General features: G+C 44.3%; 1 protein-coding gene across 19 annotated transcripts in view; it reads left to right on the plus strand.

The window, feature by feature from the left end:
* Positions 1-16,808, plus strand: part of NAV1 (neuron navigator 1) — a 281,587-nt gene that overhangs the window by 231,268 nt on the left and 33,511 nt on the right. The gene's annotated exons all lie outside the window — the stretch shown is intronic.

Consider the following 16,808-nt stretch of genomic DNA (forward strand, 5'->3'; position numbering starts at 1 on the left):
CCCACAGCCCCAAATATTTTTCACTCAGTCAGGGTCACTTCCCTAGTTGGAGCTGAGGAGGAGCGCTTGCAGAGAAAAAGAAGGAATTAATTGTTTTTATTGGTTTTTATTAAATTTATTAAATGCCTTCTCTTACTGCAGGCAACTCAAGGTGTTAATGAGGGTAAAGTTACACCTTCTTCACCTGCGCACCTGCCTTTGCTGTTAAAATCAAACACCTTGCACCTCCCCCCATGATTGAAGCAGCTCTGCATTTGAACACAACTGTTAATGAAATATTTAGTTAGGTAATCAGTCAGTAAAGGGCCAAAGTGCTAAATGAAATGTATCTGTGGGACATCTACAGTTGGATTACAATTTAGTATTGGGACTACATTGCTGATTCAGTATTGACCAGTTAGCTTCTCCAAAGAAGGCATATCTAATTTATTTGTTCTCTGTGTGTACATCTACTTTCACAAAAGCAAATGTATAAAAAAATGTAAAGAAATCTGTGTTCCAAAATCCACAGCTGGCCAATACCTTTATTGGAACCAATAAAATGCCACAAAATAGTTAACAAGCTTTTGAGTTCTCCAGAACTCTTAATCAGACAGGATACTAAGCAAAAAGAGGGTGGAAGGAGGGGCAAAATCATCTAGCTTGATGTTAAAGCCACAAAGTCTGCATTTGGTCACAGTCTTAAAATGAGAGTGTTGGAAGAGACAGCAAACTTAGACCACAATCATGTACACACTTATCAGGGGGTAAGTCACACTGAACTCAGTAGGGCTTGCTTCTGAACAGTCATGTATAGACTTGCACTGACAGTTGTATTAGGTCATACAGGACTCATCTACTGCTCTGTGCTGCATAAATAGACCAGGCCCAAGAACCAGACAGACACTTTTGTTTAATAAAGTCTATAAGCAAGGGAACTAAAGGGTAATGTGTTAATCAGTAAAATTATCTCTAAAAGGGCCTGCAGTAACATCCCTTTCTGGTAGTTCAATCTTTTGTCTTATATATCATAGAATTATAGAATTGTAGAGTTGGAAGGGACCCTGAGGATCATCTAGTCCAACCCCCTGCAATGCAGGAATATGCAGCTGTCCCAATATGGGGATCGAACTTGCAACCTTGGCATTTTCAGCACCATGCTCTAACCAACTGAGCTACCCTGGTTTTGTTTTCCGGAGTGCTCAGTGTTATTGGTGGCTTTCTCTCTCAAACTTTTGCTTGCCTTTGCTAATGTCCAATGGGTAGAAGTTGGGAGGAACCACAACTCAGTGGAAGAGATCACATCCTTTGAATGCAAAGGGTTCTGGGTTCAGTCCCTGCCACCTCCATTTAAAAGGATCAGGTAGCAGGTGATGGAAAAGACCTCTGCCATGATCCTGGAGACTAGACAGTATTAGTCTAGATGGAAATACTGTGACGTTGTAAGGCAGTTTCCTATTTTCCTTTCTGTGTGATAATGTAACTATGTAATGGTAGAAGAATTCTCCTCTTCAGCTGACAATTACTAAAGGTGTGGGAACCCTGTCCTCTATTACATTTGGTTACCGTAATGACAGGCTACTCTGGTTAACTGCTAGAATAGAGGCTGAGTAAGCTGGTTGCTAATGCTGAAGCAGACATTCCTAGAAAGAAACTTAATAAGCAGCATTTTCTTAAGACAGGGACTCTCCGACACAGAATTTTACATCTCTTCCTGTAGTGAGGACATGAGAAAACCTGGAAAGGAATATGTTGTCATTTTCTTTTCAATGAATGGAGACTAGAACTCCTCTTGAGTAAAAGGATAAAGGGGTAAAAGGTTTGTGACTTTAAAAGGCCCTGTTTATTCTGAGCAAGGAGCTGGGGGAGATGCTTGGGGAGTCCATTTGCAGCTCTCGGAATCACCTCCTCTCTGCTGTGCATGTAGCTGGATTTGTCCCCAACTTTGGTTGTGCTTCCACAGTCTACCTGGGTGGGGGCAGTGAGTGGGTGGCTGTAACATTTAGCAAAACGTGGCTGGGCGACAAAAGGCTGAGTCAACACTTCCCCCACAGTTGGTCCTCATTAAGGAGCTGCCTGTTAAGCCAGGCAGCGCTGTGGGTTCAGCCCTTTTGTTTTGAAATGAAAAAGGCAAATACACTGAAGGGAAATAATCTGGAGCCTAGAAACAAGAGCTTGTAAATGAGCTTTTTGTCCCCGTTCTTCCTATATGCCCACCCACCCCTTGATAATTTATGCTCTTTAAGGAAACGTTAGTCTTATCCTTTTCTTCATATACAGGCTGCCCGTGTGGTTTTGGCTTCAGTTTGTGCCAGACAGCAAAGGGGTCGCAGCTGGGAATGCTGCCTTCCCGTTGCTCAGGGTCATATTCACCATAAGGGAGTGTGCTGGTGGCTGCATGCAATAGTGTGAGGGAGCCGGTTCACTGTTGTGGGGAATTCCCCTGAGTTCATGAGACCTCCCCACTCCCTCCAGTCTGCAGAAGCAACAGATGGCCCCTTTATCTCTGTTGCAGAGCTACCTTCCCATGCTAACCTGCTGCTGTAAGTCTAGTGGCTAAGGGGTTGAGCTGTCAGCCCAGGAAGCCCCTTTTTTATCTCACCTAAGCCACAAGCTCATCTGGTAGCCTTAGGCAAGCTCACTATTCAGTCTTGGCCTACCCATTCACAACGGCTGCCATAGAAGGCTAATACTGGCCCACTTTATGTGTCTGCTGTACTTTTACTGAGTTAATGTAAGGAATGTTTTTTGAACCCTTGGCATCTACCTTTATAGCATTGATCATAATACCCCACCTCACCAAATAGAGGATTTCAGTTTCGGAGATTGATGGTTGCTGCCATTACTCCACAAGGCTCAAGAAGGGAAGGGTGCTGCTGGATTCTGCCCCACAAAAATGCTTTTGCTTGGAACAAGCTGAGGAAAAACTAGGTTGCATTTGTGGGGTGGGTGGGACTTGGGTAGGTGGACAGGGAAAGCATTCCAGGATTATGGAAAGATTGGGGACCAGCAAAAGGCAAGACATTTATGAAACATCTGCATGGGTTGGTGGCTTCTTCCTGAACACAATTCAGAGTTTATATGGCTTGGTGCCCAGATACCTGAAGTACTACAGACCAATATACTGACATCAGTGTTCGAAACTCCCATTGTTCTAGGCGCATTTTGTGACAGGGAATTTCATCAGCGCAAGCCATTTCTGAGCTCAAGGTGCAGTACTGCACCTGAGATTTCAGATTAAAACTGCAGAGTGGAAGGAAAGGACCTTTTTCTGCCTCCCCACTTCCAGCTGAAGACTGGAGAAGAGACCCTCTAAAGAATATTAAGAAGGTGGGCAGGGGAAGGTGCTCCCATAACCTAGGGTTTAAGGTGCCGTTTAGCTCCTGGCTTTCATGCCTCCATTTCTAACACTGACATCACCTTTGAATAGGTGTTTGGGTGGCACTGACTTATGAGGTGATGTGCATTTCATCTGCAGAAGGGGCCTTCTATGTTGTGGCACCCCAACTTTGGGGCTTCTTTCCCCAGGAAGACTTGCCTGATGCATACTTCACCTCGTGCTGAATTTTAATTTCTCCAGGCATTAAATATATATATAATTTGAGTAGATTTAGTTTGTTGTTGCCTTGCTTTTATTGACTCTGCTTGTCTGATACATTTCATTTGTTTTGGTAAGTTTTGTTTGTTGCTTTTAACTAGTTGTTATTAATTGTTAGCTGGCCTTGGAGTACTAGAAATGCTGAACGGTAAGCTATAGGGTTTTTGCTTTTGCAAATTAAATCAAAACCAGATTTGATCTGTTTTAAGCAGATAAGTTTGTATGATAATGTGTCCCGCCATGAGAAGAGCATAACAGAATCAGCATAGGGAGAGATTCAGGGCCGCATATAAGGTCTTGCCTTTTCTAATTCTTGAGCCATCTGGATTCACTCAAAGCAAGAAAAAAATTATCCTTCTGGTCATATTAAATAAAATGTGATGCCTCTGACTATCCCTTTCCCACCCACTTGGCCTGATGGCTAAGAACATGGGAGTTATGCAAAAGTCCAATAGATGGTCATATTGATAAAATGTATCCAACCACCCAGAAATCAATGCCTTGCGAGTTTGTGTGCATGTGCCTCTTCCCAACCACAGCAGTTTTCTATTTAGTAATGTCCGTTTTGTCCTTTTCTGTTAATTAAATCAAAGTCTAAACTTTTTTTCGATTTTTAAAGCGAAAACTATCGTATCTAATCCAATATGTTTATGCCGAACATTGATAAAACATTCCAGCAGTTGGGAAAGCTTGGTGAACGACCCTAACAGTTTGCTCTGTCTGCACCAACCTCTTTCTGCTGTAAGGAGCCTGATCTCTCTGGGCTCCTGCCAAATTAATTCTCTTTTTTTCCCTGAGAACTGCAGCCTCCCCTTTCTTGCTCTCACCCACAAACGCTTCTTTCCATAGGGTTCCCCTTCCCCTTGCCGCCATGGGATTTGCTGGCTAGATTAGCTTGGCTTACTCAGAATGGCTTCAAACCACAGACATGTAATGAGGCAGACGGCTGACTCCCCCTCACTCGAGTGATTGTGAGGTCAAGGGAAGGATGCAAGCAGGGAAATGGAGAGAGTGGGTGGGAGGGAGGGAAAGAGGGGGAGGAGTTTATGCTCTACCGTGAGCTGCCAAAATAATTTTGTGCTCGTGGCCCCTCTGTCTTCAGGATCTTTTTTTGGGAGGACTTCTCTCCTGCGCTCTGCCAAACCTCTTGTTGCTCCTTGTTTCAGTGTCTCATAAGCAGCCCTCCCGAATTTGATGTGGTGCTTAAAACAAAATTCCCTCAATGTTGCAGTGTTCAGGAGCATCAAAGAGATGATTTAGATGGCGTTTTAAGCGCAAACCACAGCTATTCGTGGCCTAGGGCCAGACGTAACTACTGCAAGCCCTAATGAATTTCAGCCCCTTAAAGAGATGAGATGTCACCCCACTCTGAATGCTTTCAGCTGCTGTGGATGATGTATGGCTTTCCTTTCCTTTAGCTAGTGGCCAGTGGAAGCATTGAATCTGAGCTGAAAGTTTCTATTAGGGGTGGGGGTACCACTGGCCCTGCATGTTGACAGGGGGTCTGATTTGGTCCACCAGGTTGCTTCCCCCCCCAAGCCACACCTAACAGCTGATGCTACCGTAACATCAGCTGAGCGGTGGGAGGACTAGGTTTAATCCTGTATTGGCCACGCCATCCTGTTCCTGGTAGAGAACAGGATCTCAAAGTCTAGGCAGCAGGATATAATCTCCATTCATCAGCTGATGAGAGGAGATTCAAGATTGAAGGGAGATTGGGGGCTTAAAAGGGAAGAGGAAGGAGACATGCAAAGGGGGGCACTTTTAAAGGGTTTTGTGAGCCGCCTCCTCCCACTTGCCTGATCAGATAAGAGTGGACGAGATTTTGACAGGTGGACAGTTCTGCCCAGTTTGGCCTGTGAGGCAGATCCTGATAAGGGCATGGCCTGTGGAGTAAACAGGTTCCCCACCCCTGATTTACATCATAGCAAAATTACCTCATTCTGTAAGAGGAACCCAGCAGGAAAACGCTTCCAATATGGTGCATATGGTTATGCACATGGCTCCTTAGAGCAATTATAAGACTCAGAAGTTTATATGTATCCTCTGTAGCAGGAGCTGGTTGAAGATTGGAACCCATCCTAACATTAAAAAGAAAAGCATTTCTGAATAGAACTGTTCCTGCAATCGCAATTGTTTCTTTCAGTAGTGCATGAGTTTTTGATCTAGCTTAGGCTGAATGCCCAAAGACTGCTAGTGGTGTTCTTTTGCATCCAACAATAAATACACATCCTTTCCCCCATCATGAACAGTCCTTTATTTTCGTGTCATTAACAACCTATAATTGTCTGCAGTGTGCTCTGGCATGCTTTCCTTCTTTGCTCTTGGATGCTGACTAAATCATCCTTTCTGATCATCATTTTTCTTCTCTCAGACATTCTCTAGCCAGTTACTACCATCTGCTTGCTACTGAGGTAGTCAGCAGCAGAGTGAATAATGTTCCAATGTGGTCATCCAGGTGTCATAGAGAAAATGATCTTTACACCTAGAAATTAGTGGCTTCGTTTTGCTATTCGAAACAATGACCTTGCTCAGTTCAACTCTTTCTCCCTCAGGAGGAAATATGGTAACTCTCTGGCTTGTATCGAAAGCCAGCTGACCACAAATGCTCCTCGCAAGGCAAGTATAATAATTATAGTGAAATGCCAAATTAGACAGCAAAAAGTATTCTTGTTATGAAAGCAAAAGACCAGATGAGCTGTTGGAAATTCTAGCCTTTTGGAAAAGCTGGTAAGGGCTGCAATTTTTTTCCATTCAAGTCAGGGATGGCATGGGGAGTACTGCATCCTGGCACAAAAAGAGTTTCCTAGAGAAGCTTGTCCACCTTTGTTTGCTCATGTCTATTCTTTTCTCAGTGTTTATATTGTGTGGGCTTATCAGTGTGAGAAAATGATGACAGAAGATTCACTTTGCACTGTTGAGATGGCCTGTTAACCTTTGACCTCTTTGTAAATAGAAAACAAACCATCATACTTCTCAGTTCCTAGACCTGGAAATTGATGCCGCTTCCTATTGAATCAGAACCTGAACCTAGAATCAGAGACATAATGAGGGGCAACAGAACTTTCACTTAGCATGCTGTCTTAGTGATACTCTGTGTCAAAGCAATCAACTAGCCTGTAACATGTTTGTATTAAAGCAGTGTTTGTGCTTTAAGTGCTTTTATGATGCCCTCCACCCCATACCCCTACATCAAGAACCAGTCTGGTGGCTGTAAATAGCATTCTAAACCACCAGAAAGTGCAATGGTGCTCGAATGCCCAATTCAAACTACTTTATTCATACTGTTTTGTTTTATGATGTATTTTGTGTTTTCATTTTGTATTTTTGTGTTGTGAAAAGCCCTGTGTTCTTTGGATGAAAGACAGTATAATTAATTGGATGGATGGAAGGAAGGATGGGAGTTGCACCACAAAGAGAGTGCTGAAGTCCTGTTGCTTCCTTCTTACCTGCTTCTCATTTTTAAGGTTTTCAGCTTGAGGGTGTCTTGCAGAGCAGAGACAAGTAGTAGAATGAATGGTGGTTGAGAACATGGCATGTCATAAAAAGTACCCCTAGAGACTTGCAAAGGGCACAGGAGAACCTTACTGGCCTTAATAGGTATGGACACCATGTTAAAATTGTTTGCAGTAGGAGCTTAAAAGTGCAGGATATTGACTTACGTGCTAGTGCACTAATGAGTTCCACTAGTGCAAGTGTGGCTTATAAAAGTGAGTTGTGATATTCCAGAGACCTGACTAATCCCCACCTCTATACAGTTCACTGGGAATGCAACACCTGGCAGGTTTGGGCCCAGGGTTTGTGAAGTCTCTTCCTGTTTTAAGTGGTGGCTAGCTGGGCTTTTGAACAAGAGGACACTGCACTCCTTGTTCTATCCCTTTTCCTCACTTTTTCATCTTTTGCTTCCCCCACCCTCATCCCTCATCCTGTCTTTCTTTGCTCCAAACAAGCTGAGTTTGCAAACAAGGACCCTCAGAAGCCGGAAGACTTGTTAGTCTTGGTGTTTTTCCCAGTGGGAAGAGGGCCACCCCCTCCATATGTTCTTGCAGTTGTTGGTGCAGATACAAACAGTGCAGTGTTCAACGGACCGTCCAAGCTGGCTGCCTGACAGTCCCGCTTTTCATTTGCCCAGGGCGAGAGGGGAGATGCATTAGAAGACAGATCATCAAAGAAGAAGACTTCTCTCCCTCTAGGATTCATGCTGCATTACATGCTGCATTGCAGCCAAAGTGAAGGCAGTATGACCTTAATGTATTCTTGGACACTTGTTATTATTGTTATTTTAAAGGGACAAATTATTGTTCAGCTTGATCTAAGTTAGAACTAACTTGGGTTTCTGATGCACCAAAAGTGTAATTTTTCAGTTACACACCCCTAGCATTCATGCTAATAGAGCATCAATACTTTCCCATTCCAAGGCTAAGTTGAAATTTAGACTTTATGGCTAGCAGATGCTTTTGCTACTGCTCTGTTCTGGATGAACAGCTTAGGCTAGCAATTTTCTCCCTGCCACTGTGCATTCATACTACATGTAAGTACATCTGAGACTCAGTTTGCCATCTGTATGTCTGGTTTTCCTCCTTGCAAGCCCTGTAATCTAGCTGGGCTGTCCCTTTGCTTGGACAAACGTGTGTCATTAAGAAACTGACCTCAGAGCAAAGCTGCCTATTTTATATAATAATCTTAAGCAAGTGCCAGGTAGTGCCCATGCAGCCATGGAAATATTGTGAGTGAGGAAGCTTTAGCTTGGCCCTCCAAGTTTTGGGACTACAATTCCCATCATACCTCACCACTAGTCCTGTTAGCTAGGGATGATGGGAGCTGTAGTCCCAATACAGCTGGAGGGCCAAGTTTGGCAATCACTGCTCTAGCTGCTAGTAATGGAATGGATCTTTAAGACAAGATTAGTCACCACTAAACATGAAAGCGTTCAGCAGTGATGTGTGTCACTGCAAGCAGGAGGATAAAGACATTTCATTGGAGGAGATCCAAGGCCACTGAATAATTACTATTATCATTGTAATAATCTTCACTCAATTAAAGAGCATGTCCTAGGCAGAGAGATGCAATGGGAAAGAGAAGCTCTAGCACCCACTGTTTTCTTGCATAATTTCTTCCTGTGGGAGTCACAGATGGGGGGGGAGGCGGGATTTGACTACATTTAATCTGCCCCTTCGGCCAGACAGGCTTGGCTCCTAGATGCTGTTTCCATGGTGCTGTCAGGTCTGCTTCAGTGTTAACATGGAACTGAGGCTTCCATTTCACATACTAAATGTGGATCCTATGGTACTGCTTCACATTTTTTTTGTATTTTTCTCTACAGAATTCTGGTCTATCGCTTCTAGTTATGGCACAATGTCTATCTATTTTCTCTCTCTATTGTTTCAGGTATGCCCATAGTTGCACTCTGTCTAGTCTAAGGGTTTATCCAAGTTTTTGTTTGCGCCACTTTTCTAAGCACGGGATTGGGCTTTAAAGCTCCATGTCCAAGCAGTTTTCTTTTTTTGTCCTAATGCTTTCTCCAGGAAAGCTCACATCTTATGGCTGAATTGGAACAAACAAAAACCAGATATTCCGCAGATTGATGTTTGCTCTGATTCAGCTGAGAATGGATATGAAGGACTTCACACGTGAAATGGATTACTTATTTATAAGATGTAATGGAGGTGCTGTTTGTAAGGTGAAAAAAAGCGGCCGGCTGGAAGAATGGTTTAACAGCAAGTGAAGGATGTCAGCTGGACTCTAAGAAATGATGCAGCAATGTGAGGAAATGATGCTGATGATATGTTTGGAACAGGAGCAGGAAATTGTATGGAATTAATTTAATTTGTTTTGATTTGTAATAATTTGGAAAATTAATAAAAATAATTCGGAAAGGAAGAAAAATATAACCCACTCTTCGGCACGGACATGCAGTGTAAAACGAAGCCTGGATGAGCCTTTACTCTTCACATTCTGTATTAAAAGAAATATTGCTTTACTGTTTCCCCTCTTCCCCGGTAGAGTTGCTGCTCCTTTTACAGTGCCATGCAGAGAAAAGCTACACATGCCATGGAGATATAGAAAACTAGTGCCTATAATTAGCTGAAAGCACATCTAGTTTAGCATGTCTTCCCATAGTGATGCCACTAACCAGTGCCACTGGGAAGCTTCCAAACAGGACATGATACCTGTCCACTGTTGTTCAAACACAATATCTCGTGGCCGAAAGGTATGCTGCCATTGAACATGAGTAACTATGGCTAATAGCCAAGTAGATTATGTTCCATGAATTTTTCTCACACTGATGCTACCCTGCATCCTGGATTTGCCACTCTGGGCTCCTTTGGGAGGAAGGGCAGGATATATGTAAATGCAACTAGTACATAATAATAAATAATAAATAAACCTGCCTCACCAAGTCTACCTCACCACTTTGTGCCAGCAGGACAACTAAGTCAACAGCAAATGGAAGACGTGATATTTCAGCCAGCAAAGCTCCTTTCTGTCATTTGTTGCAGATGTGAACTTACTAGTTATATTTCATAAACCTGTATCATGTTGCATAGTCTTCTTCCACCTCCCAAATAAAAAGCATTTCTTCATAAGCAAGATTTTCCATTACCCTGATAGCCTTTTCTGTTTGATAATCTTTTGAGATAGGGTGGCCAGAACTGCACACAATATTCTAAAAACAGATGCACCATAGATATAAAAAGGGAATTTTCGAATTTTCCTGACCATGAACTCTCGGTGGGGGTGAACAAAATCTGATATCTGTCTAACTAATAGAGAACATATCCTATGGAATCTCTGTTCCTTCTTCCTTACACATCATTTCCATCTCTGTTTTAACATCTGGACACCAAATTCATAACTCTTCTGTGCCACCCTATGAGCTTTCTGTAGACTTTCCATTTGCTTTACGGAACTTCGGTGAGCAGCCATTGGCTCCTCTGCATGCCATTCACTGGCTCCTCTGTGCATTGTAACTCTGTGCAGACATTAAAAAGGTAAAGGGCCCCTGACAGTTAAGTCCAGTCACAAACAACTCTGGGGTTGCGCACTCATCTCGCTTTTCTGGCCGAGGGAGCTGGCGTTTGTCCACAGACAACTTCCAGGTCATGTGGCTAGCACTAAGCTGCTTCTGGCGAACCAGAGCAGCACACGGAAACACCGTTTACCTTCCCGCCGGAGCGGTACCTATTTATCTACTTGCACTTTGACATGCTTTCAAACTGCTAGGTTGGCAGGAGCTGGGACGGAACAACGGGAGCTCACCCCCGTTGTGGGGATTTGAACCGCTGACCTTTTGATCAGCAAGCCCAAGGCTCAGTGGTTTAGACCACAGCACCACCTGTGTCCATGCAGACATTACTGAAATGTAAAAACCATTATCGCAACAGAAAACCTAACAATATGAATGAGAGTGTATGAATTCCTTCATCCCATTGCATCACTCAGATATCTCTGGAAACAAGCAACTGATGAGTTGTTTGTTGACTAAAGCATCACAGAGGAGTGCATACATTGTGGCCTGTGACAGCTGGAATTGACACTGGTGGAGGGGGGGGGGTATATTTCTTCCCCTCTCCTGGTCTCGCCTTTTTCATTCACAAAGTGGACATTTGCCCCCTTTGTTGTTCCTCCATACCAGACCTTGTCTAGACTTGTTAAATTGGCCTAAGGGGCTACTACTGACCCACTCAAGCAATGACCTGAAAGGGGCCTTTGCTTATCCTGATGGAAGGAGCTACATTCCAGTTTGTTCTGGGAAGCCCTCTGGGTCCCTCAATTGCTGGGAAGATGGACCTTAGGGAGAAATGGCAGATGCCACTCCAGCCTAAAGCACCAGAGTAATGCAGTGACCCAGTAGCATTCTTCACTTGAGATGGCTTGATTGACAGCTGAAAAGATGAGCTTTTCCACATGGCCTGCTGGGGCATTGCTAGCAAGATTTGCTTCCATTGCTGAGACTGGAGGATGCCATTAGCTGTCTCTGGTCTCCCTTCCTGGTTATCCCAAAGAAAACCACAAGCGTAAACACACATGTATTTACGCAGCAGCACCCTTTTCTGGAAGCTCCTTTCCTTATTGTTTCAGTGGTGGGGCTTAACCCACATAAGTGTGAACTAATGATAAAGAAGGAAGTAGCCTGAGGAGCTCTTGCTCAGATTTAAACTTGCTAACAGAAAGTATTTATTTTTGTTTTTGTAGATACCCAAGCTGCATTTTTTTGTAAAGTAAATATAAATGTATCTGGCTGCGACAGTACAGCCTTGCAAACTATAAGGGTTATGGTAGTTGGTGGATGGGGAGGCTGCAAATCAATAAATACTTGCCATCCTCTATTAACCCTCCCTCTATATACAGCTTAATTTACCAATCTCATGCTATGACCTACAAATCTGGAATTTTTTTAGAGGGGTGTGTGTGTGAGAGAGAGTTAAGCCTTGCCTTTGCTAGGGCCTATTAGGACTTTTCATGCAGCCAAACTGAAACTTGGGAAGAAGCAGAATAGCCCCTAGGAGTCTTACAACTGTCAGACTGTGTCATTGTGCTGATCGATGGGGTGGGGGAGCAGAGGGAGTTATGTTTTGTTTGTTTTGTTTTGGAGAGGATTTTGCCTCAGGAGTTTGCATCCAGTGACGGCAGAACTTTGGTAGCGTTTCAGAGAGTCAAGATGTCTCCATGTTCTTGTTTAGTTGCTCACAGTTTGGCCTTGACTTGAGTACTGAGTCTTTGTTAATATGCTGACTTTGTTTGGCTGCAGAGTCTTAAAGAGCCCTGGAGAGCAAGTAAAATGTGATCCGCTGCTGTATCCACCCTCTTCAGTCCTGCTCCACAACCCAGAGCTGCAGTATGTGTGCCAACAAGACTCATTTTGTTCCATAGGGGGTGGGCAACCTAGCATTTGTGGAGGGGTGAAGTAATTGTTGATCAGCATGGATGTTTTATTTCCTACAGGCAAAGATGAAGAGCTGAGTCTCCTCTCTCTTTAGAGATAGTGGTTCTACCTCCTCTTCCTCAGACAGGGTGGGGAACTTTTAGCCCTCCAATTTTTTCTTAACAACTCCCATCATCACTGACCACTGGCTCTACTGACTGGGGCTGACGGGAGTTGTTGGCATCTGTCTGTCTCGGGAGACAGTTAACATCTGGAGAGGCCTGAGGTTCTCCACCCTGGTCATGGGCTGTGAATAATAACTTGGGGGGGGGGGTGTTGTTTCACATCTTCTACACACCATTGTGGTTTCCTAGTGAGCAGGGGGGCGGGGAGGAATGGGTGTTAGTTAAGAGAATAGGAGTCGAAAAGAGCAGTGGAACAAGAAAAAAACGGCTGGAGAGCAACAGGCAGAGGGGGGCCGGGTAGAGACATAGCAGAACAACAGGAAGTTTTGGAGAGAAACAAAACCTTTATTACTAAGACACTGGGTGGGCTTCACCTAAGGAGCTCTGTCAATGGAAGCCCTGCTCAGTCGGGTTCCCTCCCTCCTCTGGAAATTGGAGAGTCAGGAGAACCCCAGAACATTGCATGGGGTAAGAAGCGGAGGGAACATTTAATCTGACAAGTTGAAATGCTTGGTCTGTTAGAACATTCCACCCTCTGTTTCTGTGCAGTCTGGAAGTGTCACGTTAAGGAGCTGGGTGGGAGGCAGATGGCTTTCTCTTAGCTTGCCCCTTTGCCCACCCACGTTTCTGGAAGGCATTGTGGTGCTGTTGCAAAATCTCTGCAAATGGCTCCCCAGTTGCTCCTGTGTTCATTCTGCTTTCATTCTTGGAAACAAACGTGAGAGGGACTGGGATCCGCAAGAGCGGGCAGCTGTTGCCGACGAAGGAGGGTTTGCTCTCGTTCAGACTGAACTTGCCTGGGACGCTTCATGGAAACCTTGGGTGGCAAATGTTGGCGAAGGGAGACCAAGGAAATGTGGCTCACTTAGCTACATCATCCACCCACTTTCTGACAGGTTATGTTCATGATTTTAAGCTTTGAAGCACAGCAGCAAATCTTCACAAAGGCTTGTTACAGGTAGCAGGCATGCCTTTCCCCGTTATTTAGATTCAGTAATGAGAAATAACTGCTGAATAGAAATAACTGAATAGAAATAACTGCTGAATAGATGGGTAGATAGTTTTAAAATGTACAACACAAGACTACAACCAACCAACTTATCCAGCCCCTCACTTTCTGAGCATCAGCTTGAGGCTTGGCTATTTTGGCTGCTGCTCCTTTCCTTCTGTCTGTTCCAGACCAGGTGTTTCTCAAACATTTTAGACTCTCCCCCTTCCCCACAGTTCTATAAATATTCTCCTCTCCCCCAACCCCAACCCAGCACAAACCATCTGTTTAATGGTTGAGTACTTAAAGATGGTATGTCGCTGGGTGAGTACAACCTGCAGCTGCTACCAAGGATCTGTGGATGGAGTTAAGCATATGAGAGATGCTTTTTGGATGAGTGGCCTCCCAAGCTCCTTCTTTGCACCCTCTTTCTCTTGTTGTCCTTGGAGCTGCTTTCTTGCCCAGCGCTGGATTTCATAAAAGAGTTCAGTGCCCCTGTCCAGTTCTGGTCTTTGGAATCTGCCTTATGTCCCTTGGCCTCTTCCAATGAATGACTATTGTTTGATTGTTCTGAGTAAATCGAGTCATGAAATAGGTGAATGTGAGCAGCCCGCATCGGGGGCTTGATGTATGAGGCTGAAGCGAGCAAGGGAATGATGCAGGCTGCGGCTGGTGCCATTACATGAAGGTTGGAAATTCTGCCCTCTTGCCTGGAGAATGAAGGTTGCTCTATTTGGGCAAGCTCAGCAGAGCTAAGATGGAGGGGCAAGGGTGAGGAGATAACAGTGCTCCCTCGGTTCTGGCTCACACTCTCTTGCCTTAACATCCAGATGTTCCACAAACACTCTTGGGTTCTCAGATCTTACTCTTTTTTTTCCCTCTGCCATCCTTCATCCAACGATCACAGGGTGGGTTACAAAATAATAACAGAAAAATACATAACATAGAATTACAGCATAGGGACCATGAGGACCATCTAGTCCAACCTCCAGCAATGCAGGAATATTTTGCCCAACGTGGGGCTCAAACCTATGACCCTGAGATTAAGAGTCTCATGCTCTACCAACTGAACCATCTCAGAGCGAATAACAAACAAAACAACAAGCCCACCTTCTCTCTAGAAGTTCTCCATACCAGCAGGTGCTAAGGACTGATAGTAACTGTGCCATTCAAAACCAAGCCAATCCCTTCTGCTTTCTTAAATGATCTCCCTGTGGTGCACTTTACAGCCTGGCTGTTGGCTGACATTGGCAGCAGCTCACAATAAATGTCACAGTGTAGACATTCGGTAATGCCTGGATTAGCATCTGCCAGTCTCCTGCTTCAACACCTATCTTGGGGAAAGACTTTGCTCTCTCTTTTTCCTAGTTCCTTGGCTGGTGCTAGACGTGTAAAGTAATCAGGTGCAATATACGCAGGGCTGCTAACTTGCTCTGAGATGTTGTTCTGCTCTCAATAGCACCCTCTGCAGTACAAAGGAAGGCATTTTGGACATTTTTAACTAGACCCTTTTCCGCTGGCTGCTGAATTAGCTGCAGCTAACACAGATCCTGTGTTAATGAGAGCTCATTTGGGCATTTATAAGAGGACTGACAACAGACTAGGGGTCACTTAGTAGATCACCTGGACTATTCACATTTTGGGGTTTCTGCATCTGATGCAAAATCTCATATGTGGCATGTATTCTCAAAAATACTTTCATTATAAACAGTGTTCTAGTCCTCATGATTGTCATGTGTTAGAATGCATCCAAGCAAGATGTACAAAAATGTTCCATGTTGGTGAAGGCACTGAACTTTTGTGCCCTATGTGGCTGCTTCTCCCTGCCAATGGTTCCAGTTATAGCACATTCTAGTTCTGTTACTGTCTGTCACTTAACCCCACCTTTCAATTTCTACCAGATTAAAGGTAAAGGTAAAGGTACCCCTGCCCATACAGGCCAGTCGTGTCCGACTCTAGGGTTGTGTGCCCATCTCACTTAAGAGGCCGGGGGCCAGTGCTGTCCGAAGACACTTCCGGGTCATGTGGCCAGCGTGACAAGCTGCATCTGGCGAGCCATCGCAGCACACGGAAATACCGTTTACCTTCCCGCTAGTAAGCGGCCCCTATTTATCTACTTGCACCCGGGGGTGCTTTCGAACTGCTAGGTTGGCAGGCGCTGGGACTGAACGACTGGAGCGCACCCCGCCACGGGGATTCGAACCGCCGACCATGCGATCGGCAAGCCCTAGGCGCTGAGGTTTTACCCACAGCGCCACCCGTGTCCCTTTCTACCAGATTACTCCTTGCTAAAAATAAAAATAAAGTCCATCTTCTAGAAAGCTTCAGCTACTGGGTTCAAAGTGAAGCAACTATATGTGCAAAACATTTAGTAGCCTGCAACGAATTTGTACAAGTCCCACTCACTTATATATACTGGGTGGCTTATACGGTTTGTCTGGCAAGCGACTCATCCAACTACGTACTAGCAGCAAGGCTGGAATAAAGCAGGAAAACTGGATTATTTTATGAAATTTGGGCAAAGTGACAATTGTTCATGTAGAACTGATTAGTAGGGCTGCAAAGTCTTCTGTAGTGACCAGATGGTTTGATTGCCATCCTAAATAAGGTCCCTTGCTTGGCAACCATTGTTGCTTATGGTACCTTTCTACAAAGGATCCCCCTAAGAAAATTCTTAGACACTGGAACTGCCTATCTACCATTATTTGAAATGGTCTACACTATTTATTCTTGAGTGCAAAGTGCCAGATGACATGAAAGAAGTATTTTATTTTACTTTTTTTAATTAAAAAAAAATACCGTGTTCTTCCTCCTTCCCCCATGCACCTGCTCCTCACAGACCCTCCACATAGGAAAGAAGCTTCTTCCTGTTCATGGTGTTCCTGGACCCCTGTCCCATGTGAGAGGGTTGGCAACCATTCCTCATTCTTACTTTGACCCCGAGTCTCCTTCTGGGATGCCCCAAGGTCCGACTGTTTATGACCAACACTCTTTTCCAGCTCTATCTTGTTCCAAGATGCAGCTGAGCTGAAAACCTCAGTTTCTGCATCTGAGCACTTTGCAAAATACACACTGATTTTTGGATTGGTTTTTCCAATGTAAGTTAATGCATATGAATATAGTATTTTGAAGTGGCAATCCACTTATGACAAGAGTAAACTAGCCTGAGCTTTTGTTTACAAGCAAGCATAG

Source organism: Podarcis gaigeae (genome assembly GCF_964106915.1).
Source record: "Podarcis gaigeae genome assembly, chromosome: 6".
In the NCBI taxonomy this organism is placed as follows: Eukaryota; Metazoa; Chordata; class Lepidosauria; order Squamata; family Lacertidae; genus Podarcis; species Podarcis gaigeae.